Source organism: Triticum aestivum, chromosome 3D, assembly GCF_018294505.1.
Source record: "Triticum aestivum cultivar Chinese Spring chromosome 3D, IWGSC CS RefSeq v2.1, whole genome shotgun sequence".
Taxonomy (NCBI): domain Eukaryota; kingdom Viridiplantae; phylum Streptophyta; class Magnoliopsida; order Poales; family Poaceae; genus Triticum; species Triticum aestivum.
In genome coordinates this window covers 583,333,233-583,344,086 of record NC_057802.1, presented here as the reverse complement: position 1 = coordinate 583,344,086, position 10,854 = coordinate 583,333,233, and the positions used below count along the sequence as shown (strand labels likewise).

The 10,854-nt window shown below is 44.1% G+C and overlaps 1 long non-coding RNA gene across 1 annotated transcript; it reads left to right on the top strand.

The window, feature by feature from the left end:
* The first annotated feature begins 9,602 nt into the window (after positions 1-9,602).
* LOC123080691 (uncharacterized) lies at positions 9,603-10,585 on the top strand. The gene is made up of 3 exons (XR_006438517.1): positions 9,603-9,742; positions 10,071-10,176; positions 10,316-10,585. It is a non-coding gene; the product is annotated as an uncharacterized lncRNA (long non-coding RNA).
* Positions 10,586-10,854: the final 269 nt, after the last annotated feature.

Sequence of the window (10,854 nt, the reverse complement as noted above, 5' to 3'; positions counted from 1 at the left end):
AGAGTGAGGGCGTAAACATGTCAGCAGAGAGTGAGGGATGGCCGGCGGGTGAGGACCGGCGCGGGGTGATTGAGGGGGAGACCGAGTGAGTGGAGAGAGTGAGGGCGTAAACATGTAAAAATATACATCAAAAATACATTTATTATCAATGATCTTTTTGTGTACAATCTGAATTGTCAACATGAGTCCTCAACGGTTTAGAAACCAGTGAAGACTCATATTGCGACCACAAATTCTGCACATAGAGTTCAAATGAAGACCAAGTGCTTGTGATAGTTTGAGAAGTAACATATTTAAGGTGGTAAAAATCTTGCTAGGGGAGCGACGTGGGACTAAAAATAGCCTGCCACAACCTCTTTACTAGCGGTTTATGCCACGAACCGGTACTAAAGGGGCTGGCCGGGCCCCAGCCTCTTTAGTACCGGTTCGTGGCATGAACCGATACTAAAGGTTCGCTACGAACCGGTACTAATGATCTCCTCCTGCCTAGCCGTTGCAACCGGCACTAATGGACACATTAGTGCCGTCTCAAATTCAAACCGGGACTAATGTGTCTCATATTTGACCCTTTTTCTACTAGTGCTACCAGTCCGGCGTATTCCTCAACCAGGACGCCTGCCGGGTATGAGGCCGCCGCAGCCACCTGCCACCAATCCATCTTCAGAGCTGTACTATTGCATCTACCGTGCCAGGTCTCTCTGCCATCGACGCCACCACGACGCCAGACAGCGTCGACCTCCTGCGCAAGTCCATCCTCGCACATCGAACGCCGAATCTGTATTGCGCCACACTGTCGAGATCTGTCGTCATGAATGTGTAGGATGAAGCACCGCTCCACCAAAAAAGCCGTCCGCTGGTCCCGCGAGAACGAGTGCACCTCCAAGAATGCCGCCCCCAAGGGGGTAACGACACATGATTGCCGCCAACATCCGATCAGCTGATCTAGGGCTTCCCCCGGAGGTATTGAGTGGAGCTGGGAGCTTCACCTCGATGATGCCTTCATGAAGGAAATGATGATAAGGACATCGTCATCACCGGCTCCGGCCATCGACCGAAGACCAGGTTTTCACCCGGATCCGTCCCAAGTAGTCCACCCGATAACCTGTGCATCGTCTCGACTACCTTCAAAGCCCCGGATCTAGCCGCCTAGATCCGGCGACCAACCGCAACAGCAGTGCCACCGTAGGAGCCCTGGCGCACCGGCCACTGCCTGAGTGTGCCACCACTGGAGCCTAGGAGGAGGGCTCTCACCCCGCCTCGCCAAGCCGCGAGAGCCGCCAAGATGGATCCCGCGTGCTCGTCACCGTCTCTGATCCGAACCAATCCGTAGATCAGATCGCCGTCACAGACCCGCCTTGGACAGGGACTGCACCACGCCATGCCTCCGCGGAAAGCCCCAGCTTCACCGGCCGCCACCCTCCAGGGCCGCCGCCCCGGGATCCAGACAGAACATTGCCACTGCCACCGGCCATGTTCCGCCGCCGGCCACTGCGACCTCCACCGCCATGACCATGCGAGCACAGCCAGCCGGCCGACCAACTCCGACGAAGAAGAAGGCCACCACCAACAAGCCTAGGGCCGGCGCCCCAGACATTCTCGTGTTGTAGATCAAGTCCAGGAGCAGTGCACTGCTGACGGCGATTGCGATCGGTAGCACAACGAAATAGCCTGTCAAGGCCAGATCCGCCATTGATGGTGCCGTCCTCCACCGCCGCCGCCGCACGCACCACTTCCATGTCGCTGCCGATCTGCGCGGCCGCCGATCTGGCCAGAAAGGAGCGCCGCCTCCCAACCAGATCGCGATCCGAGGAGAAAACCGCCGCGGCCGCCACGCCACAAGGGCTTTGCCCTGTGACGCCCCGGGCGACGGCGGCGGAGGGGAGCGGAGGTCGGGCGAGGCTGTAGGAGGAAGGCGGGGGCTCCCCGGTGCGGGGCGGCGCCGCCGCACGGGGGAAGGACGGGGGGCCAGTGTCTGAATTTGGTGTGTGTTTTGCAGCCTCGCGGCGCTGTGCTGCTGCTGGATCTGCGAGATGTGCTGCGACTAACCGGCCGGCGACGTCTCTGCCGTTGGTGAAGAAGGTACACATACAGAGAGTTGTTGCTTGATTACAGTATTTGTTTGTTGTTTTAGGTTCTGCAGAAATAACCCAGCACACGTGCGTGTGGTGATGTCCATGTACCGTGCGTGTCCGCGTCGATCGTCCCGTGTTATCCGTGTGTCCGAAATATGCTGACGTGCGTACGCACCATACTGAACTGAATGGATTTAGTTAAGGTGCCTTTGAGTGCGCATCATTGACTCCTCATCTGCAATCGTATTGTCTAAAGTCAAACTTCATCAACGTTAACTAAGTTTATTTATAAAAAATAGTAACATATACAATACTTTTTTTCCGGATAAGTAATATATACAATACCAAATCAATACAATTTAGATTCATCATGAATATATTTTTACATCATATATTTGCGATTCTAAATGATTATATTATTTTTATAAACTTTGTCAAACTTAATAAAGTTTGACTTCAATCAAAGCTAATATGTGGATTAAATAAACACAAACAGAGTGCTTACTACGAGGAAGAGCATCTTCAGCATCGTTCCTAAAAAAATAGCCGTTCCAAATGCCCAAAAAAACTGTCTTTTCAGTCTTTTGGTGCAATCTCTATCTCTATCTCTATCTCTACCTAATAATAAAGCACGTAGGGTTTCGGCCCGTCCGTCGCGCCAATTTGCAAAAAAGCTCCTGCGTTTTCATGAAATCAACCCGCGGTCCAGATTTAAATCACACCGAACCGTTATTTTACAGTTTTTCAAAAACCCCCTTGACTTTTTAGGTATTGCATCCGCAGATCATATTTAAGTCAAACAAAAGCTTTTCTAAACCATCCATATCTTTTAAACCGTAACTCCGATTTAAACATGTTATATATGAAATTTGATTAGAAAAATATGTAGAATATGAATATAAGATTATTTTAACCTGTTAAGTATTTATAAATATTATTTTGAAAGATATTTAATTCAAACAAATGGTTTTCTAAATTATACGTATCTTTTAAACCGTAACTCCGATTTTAATATGTTATATATGAAATTTGATTAGAAAAATGTATGAAATCTATATATGATGTTAATTTTACCTGTTAAATATTTTTTAAATATTGTTTTGGAAGCAAACTTTTTTGAGAGAAAGCGAGAGAGTGGGAGAGGGAGGAGAGAGGGAGAGGGAGGAGAGAGGGAGAGAGAGACGTCTCAGGATTAACCACAATCTAACATGTTTTGGTTTGTGTGAACACTAAGGCCACCGTCGGCGAGGGTGAGAAGAAGGATAAGCGGCAACACAAATATGATGCGTCGCTAAAATAAAGGAGATGGACCTATTGTGGTCTTGAGTGATGGTTATTCGGTTAAGAGTGTGTCGTGTGTTTTTTCTCCCGTTGCAACGCACGGGCTCTTTTGCTATAACACAAACGCTCTCAAGACCATAGTTTCAAAAAAAAAACAATGGACCAAACACAAAAGTAGTGCTAAATAAATAAGACATGCAATATAATATTCCAAAAAAAAATCTTTCACCATAAAAATATTAAAATTTTCAAATTATTCTTGAAAATCTAAAAAACCTACTCAAAGTAATAAAAATTCATGTTTTACTGAACAAAAAAAAGTTGATACTTTTTAATAGGATGAAATGAAAATTAGGAGCCGAATAGGTCATCACAAACATTGTTAGGATAGGTCCAAATTACAAAGTTCAAAAATAAATACTCGGTGTAACCTTATTTCTGATGTTTCAACAAATATGTTCGTGCTTTTTTAAAAACACTTAAAAAACAGCCAAAAAGCACTACTAACTACAAAAAATTCAAAATGTAAAATAGAAATAATTAATTTACATAAAAATATATTATAGAGAAATGTGCCGATTTACATAATTTTTATACTACTCTTCAAAAGGTTTTACATTTTAAATGAAAATATTAAGTTTTAATAAAAACAAGGAAATTTTCACATTCAAAATTTATTTAAATTAAACATATAAAGTGGCAAAAAAGTATCCATGAAGCAAGTCCTGTCACATTTATCGCCCGATGCAACGCACGGGCATTTGTACTAGTATAAATCAAACGCCTCCAACAATAGCGCTATAGCTTTATGGTTCCCAAAAGAAATTAGGCCCTGCCTAAAAAATTGCTACACGTGGTTGTTATTTGCATCACCATTAGCAGCTGCCCAAACACTAAAAACCCCGTGGCGGGAGCCCCAACAGCCGATTCTTTCCTGATTTTCTTCTGTTTTCACTTTGTTCCACTGTTTTGATCGGTTTACTTCGCGTTTTTCCCTTTTTTTTGTTTTCTAACACATGTCAACTTTTTTGTATACATTAAGAATATACATCTTTAAAAAATTTCAAATACACTTTTTTAGAATTTATGTTTTTATGTCTACATTCTTTGTATAAAAGATTAACATTTTCCCAAAAATAGATGTTTTTGATGTCTAACTTTTTACATACATGTTGTGCATTTTTCGTATACGTATGAAACGTAATTTTTATACATGTTTAAGATTTTTAAAATAAATGGTTAAACTTTTAAGAAAATGATTTCTACCCTTTTCATATGTATTGTAAATTTTCCCGTATACATAAGGAATATTTTTATACATATCTAAAATTTTCAAATGCAATGATTAACATTATTTTCAAATACATGTTTTTATATCTATTTGTTTCATACACATTGTACATTTTCGTATACATCTGAAACATTCATTTTATGTACATTAAATATTTTCAAATACATGTTTAACATTTTTTTCAAACACAAGTTTTCAAGTTTTTTCTGAATACATGGTAAAAAATTCAAATACCCGTTGAAACATTTCTGTTCAAAACAAACTTTCAAAAAATGAAAATTAAAAGTTTAAAATGGAAAAGGAAAATTAACATAAAAAAGAAACAAAGTGAAGAATGCTACTGGGTCGGCCCACTGGTCTCTCTCGCGCGACACATGGCTTCGTAATTTGACTCAAAGAAAACATAGCTTCGTGAATTACATGAAATAATATTTTGTCTGCGGCGCTCCAACAAAAGGGAGGTGGAGCTGATAAACTAGCCATCCGATAGATGTGAAACCAACCATTCATGCATCAACTAATCAATCCATCACACCACGCAGTATCGCACGGACAAGTTAGGCCAGTCCATTTCCCCTGTTTAGAAGCAAGGGAACTACCGCTTTTTCTTGTGGTCAGTTCTATTCATCCATACGGATGAAAATATTGGCACCACACAAAATATATTATGCAAGCAATGGACGAGAGTAGTCGGACCAAGAGAAATGTTGAGCCACTATGTATGAACGTTGCGCCCAAGGTTCTTTCAGTAGCTTACGCACCGATTGAAAATCAATCATGGTAGAATCTCGCAGTTCTTAGCCCTGACCTCGATTTTACAAACTTCCTCATGCCTCCTACTCCTATGTACTGAGAACGAGAAGAAATCGTGTCCTGGGTATTTTATTTTAAGATTTCATAGAAGAGTTTAGAAGGTTATATAACCAATCTAGATGATGGTCAGCTCCATGTTACACACATAGTGGTATATTTCGACCCTATCTATGTTAAGACATATGTGAAGAGACATCGGAGAAGGAGGGAGCACCTTTTAAAGACCAAGAAGGTGCCCGTTTGCACATAGATCATAAATACCAGCAGATCTTTAGATTGCAATCGCCGTGTTTGTGCTGCAAGGGCTATAAATCATGGCATATCGGTACACCCACATGTAGCTCTATAGATTGACCAAATCATTATTCCACATTTAAAAAAGGTAAAAAGGAGTTAGCAGCTGAAATCGTTGGCAAAGAAAATTTTGTTTGATCATACGCTAAAATATTGGTATAAGAGAGCGATTAGATTCAGGAATTCGGTGATTGAAATTCGTTGTTGCTAGCTACTTGTGTTGCAAAATTCGTAGATACATTTTTTGACGGTGACCGTGCGATGGTGTAACAACCCAATTGCTTACAAATTGGTAGTAGTTCCGTACGACAACACAAATCTTTTTCAGCACACTTGGTGCCCAATAATACTCTAAATCAAACATGCTTAACTAAGAGTTCTCACGTGATTGCTTCCAGAAAAGAAGACTATGCATCTTATTAGTACAAGCTAAATTTGTCCCTTCTTTAATTGGCCCTTCGCAAGGTTACGATTCTTGGTTCTCGCTACCCCTGGCTGAGTGCAGTCTAAGGTGGGATGGCGCCATGATGAAACCATCAAGGATGAAGCGACGCGTGGGGTTGACCAGCGGTGTCGTCTCGATTGTCGCCACATTGGGCTAGCTACGAGAGTGTCAGGGAGCCGCAGTTACGATATGACAACGCATTGGAAGAATTAATGAGGGTGTCATGTAGGGGGATTAATGCAGAGGAGGGTCAGCGTCTTCGTCTCGCCTCTCACTGGTCGCTGGCTAGTGCTGGGATGTTATTTTTGTCGAGAGATTGGATCTACCCCGTCTGCAACCCAAGCTCGAGGTAGGAGACCTAGTTATTCTCTGTAGTACGGGGAGAAGATAGGAGGCTTTCTGCAAAAGAATGTTCAGTGGCTGGAGGGCATTCCACCTTGCATCAAGACTGCCCACCCATCATCTGGTTGTTAGGCTCAAAGTTTTGAGATTTTCATCGAATTTGAGATATCACCTGATACATCGCCTAACTTATGGCTGAAAAGATAAAGCTAAAAATCGGGAGAGAGAAAACAAGTGTCATGAAAACCATTGACCTAGTATCCAATGTCACGTTCACCCAACACACCCTAACTTCATGCCAAAATCTACGCATTTCAAGCCCTGTTTAGAAGCAAGGGAACTACATTTTTTTCTTGTGGATAATTTTATTGATCCATACATACATGTATGGGTGAGGAGATAGGCACCACACAAAATATATTAGTAATGGATGAGGAAAATTGTTGAGCCATTGAGCAGGGGCGTTGAGCTCAAGGTTCTTTTGGTAGCTTTCGTACCAATTGAAAATAAATCATGGCAGAATTTTGCACTTCTGAGCTTGGACTTTGATTTTACAAAGTTCCTCATGCCTCCTACTCCGATGTAATGAGGACGAGAGGAAATCCTGACATGGTATTTAATTTTAAGATCTCATACAAGAATTTGTAGATTATATAACCAATCTAGATGATGACCAGCTCCATGTTACACACAAAGTGGTATATTTGGGCGCTATCTCTGTGAAGACATATGTGAAGAGACATAAGAAGGAGGGGGCACCTTTTAAAGACCAAGGCGGTACCAGTTTGCACATAGATCATAAATACCGGCGAATCTTTACATTGCCAATCGTTGTCTTTGTGCTACAAGGGCTATAAATCATGGCTCATTGGTACACCCACATGTTAGCTCTATATATCGACCAAAACAATATTCCACATTTATAAACTTAAAAAGAATTAGCTGATGAAGCCATCGGCAAAGAAAATTATGTTTGATCATACGGTAAAATACTGGAAGAAGAGGCCGATTAAAATCAGGAATCTGATGATTGAAATTCGTTGTTGCTGGCTAGACTTATGTTGCAAAATTCATAGACACATTTTTTGGCGGTTACCATGCAATGGTGTACCACCCCCAACTACTTACAAATTGGTTGTAGTTACGCACGGCAACACAAATATTTTTCAGCACACTTCTTGCCCAATTAATAATACTCTAAGTCAAGCATGCTTGACTAAGAGGTTCTCACGTGATTGAAGATGCATAGCTGAATTTCTCCCTTTCTTAATTGAACCTGCACAACGGCTATGACTCTTCGTTCTCGGTACCAATGGATGATACCAAATCCTCTCACAAAATTGGTTCCTTAATTTGGTTACAAATGGAATCTGATGTTATTTTCAATTTGAATCGGAAGTTCATCATTCAATCAGTTTGAACCAATTTTCACAGAAAATGATTACGGGAGGGGACAGAGCGTGGCAGGAGATGCGCGAGGCCGCTTGAGTGCGGTTAAGGCGGGATGGCACCGTGATGAAATTATCGAGGAAGTAGTAACATGTGGGGTTAAGCATCATCGTCGTCTCGCTGGTCGCCAGGTTGGGCTAGCTACGAGAGGGTTGAGGAGCCGTAATCACAACATGACAATGCACAAGAAGAATCAGTGAGGGTGTCCTGTAGTGCACATGGATTAACGCAAGGAGGGTCAGCGTCGTCGTGTCGCCTGTCGCCGGCTAGCGTTGCGATTTTATTTTCCTCGGAGCATTGGATTTACCCAACCTACAAGGCTGCAACCCAAGCTCAAAGGTAGGAGACGTATTTAGTCACTGCAGTACGGGGAGAGGATAAGGGGCTTTCTGCAAAAGGAATGTTCAGTGTCCGAACGACATCCCACCTCGCATCAAGACTGTCCATTTATGATGGTTAGGGCTCGAAGGTTTCTGATTTTCATCGAATTTGAGTTTTCACCTGATACACCGACTAACTTATAACTGAAAAGATAAAGCTAAAAATTGGGAGTGAGAAAACAAGTGTCTTGAGAAACATCGACCATAGTATCCAAGGTCAAGTTCCCCAACACACCCTAACTTCATTTGCAAATCTACGCATTCATGGCCTGGAGCTCAGGGTCGAGATCCCTCGGCGGTGACCATGCAATGGTGTAATAAGTAATAACCCAACACATCATTTTAGATATATAACTTTTCTATTTGGTTTGCACATGGCCTGTTGTGGAGCGGCTAGCAAGAGGCTAGTGGTGGCGGAATGTATCTCTAGTGCTGGTCGCTGCTCAGGGCGAGAGTCTATAGGGCTTGCTGATCCTTCCTAGGGTATGTTGTTCTCCGGACCGCGTACTCCTTTAGTTGGATATATAGGCGGGGGTATGGTGACCCAGATAGTTTGGAGATATGGTTGTGCCACGAAGGTGTCCAACCTCGGTCAAGATGCGACCTTGATGATCTGGCCAAGCAAGATGATTCCCTGTCACTATGGTCACACAGTCGAATATAGTGTCATCTTATATCTGTACAGCACCTTGATCTTTCGCGACAAAGAACGCTCCATTTAGCAAGATAATTTTTTCCTGGTCGTATCACCAAAATTTCAGGCACGGCATGAGCGAATATCAAACAGCCGAGCCGGAAACACCAGTCAGAAAGTGGCGCCGGAGCATGGTTGCTTTGCATCTGATCTCTAGCTAGCTTTCTCCGGCCAGCTAGCCGGCAACGGCGCGGTCGAACCCTTGCACCAACCCGTGCATGGCCGGCTAGCTTCTCGATCATTGTACCTGCCTACCATGTCGATCAGTAGCTAGTCTGCTAGTGTGTCTCACAATCTTCCAAACAAACCTCGGCCATTGATTCGAGCAGCACACTTTCCATTCGTCAAGCTCGTAAAGGGACGTGCTGTCGAGTCACTCCGAATCGAATCCGGCTAATGGTCCATTCGCAACCGCGTGGCCTGGTGTGGAAAGGTGGGGGAGTATCTACTATGCTCTATCTATGTCCTCTCCGCGTGCCTGTTGCTGGCGGGCTGTATATATAGCTAGGAGCCTAGGACATTGGGGTGTCGAGAAGAGCAGAGAAGCGCCCATCATCATCCAGCTGAAACCATCGGTCGATCGCTCGCCGGACACGCACGCGCACGTCGGAGGTGGTTGATCGATAGATAGATAGGTGATGGAGAACGACAGGAACAACCAGGCTCCGCCACCACCCCCAGGTTAATCAATCTCGTTATTTTCGACCTCCATGCGGCGGACCTCTTCTAAATGCTATAGCGTGATATAGCGATACTATAGCACGCTATTTAAAATGTTTTCTCATGTGTTTGGACAAATGACCCTTAGCACATGACCTTTTTCAAACGCTATAGCGTACTATAGCGGGCTATTTAAAACCATGCTTATGACTGAAACTGTCGCTGGATTCGCTGCATCGATTCAGTTAGCTGCAGTGTCGCCTTCAGAAGTTCAGATCAGCTAGGCTAGCACATACCCCAGGTCGTTGGCTTGTTTGCTCATGCGTGTGCCGTTGGTGTGCGTGTGCAGGTTACTACCCGTCGGCGGCTGCGGAGCAACGTCAAGCCGGTGGTGGCGGGAAGAAGTCACGCCGGGGGAGCACCAAATCCAGGGGCGAGAAGGGATTCGAAGGATGGTACGTACGCCCCACCACCACCACCAGCTAGCTGCTCCATCGATCGATACCAATACCGCCTCCTTTGTAACTCGTTTAATTGTCGCTAGTGATTTCCGGCCTGATATATAGTGTCTGAATTTGGTGTGTTGTGTTTCAGCCTGGCGGCACTCTGCTGCTGCTGGATCTGCGAGATGTGCCGCGACTAACCGGCCGGCGAGGTCACTGCCGGCAAAAGACGTTGGTGCTAGTGCCTATGAAGAACATACACATACAGAGAGTCGCTGCGTAATTACAGTGTTTGTTCGTTTGTTGTTTTAGGTTCTGCGGAAGTAACCCTTGTGTTCGTGTGTGATGTCCATGTAGGCATGTACCGTGCGTCACAACTATAATCAATTTTAAGGCGCCAAATTATTGGGCTACTGTTGAGGATCCTCTATTAAGGATCCTCTAAGAGCATCTCCAACAGGTGCTCAAAAAGAGCTCCGCGTATTAAAAATTTATTTATTTTGGCGCCGAACAGCTCCAGCAGATGCTGTAGCGCTAAAAGATTTAGGGCGCGCATTGAAAAATGCTATCGCGTGCGACATATTTTGGACTCCGGATTACGCGTGCTTCACAATTTGCACCGTCTGCGTTTTGGGCGCGTGTTTTTGGACATCTGCTAAAACAATGTTGTTCCGGGCGCATTAAAAGTGC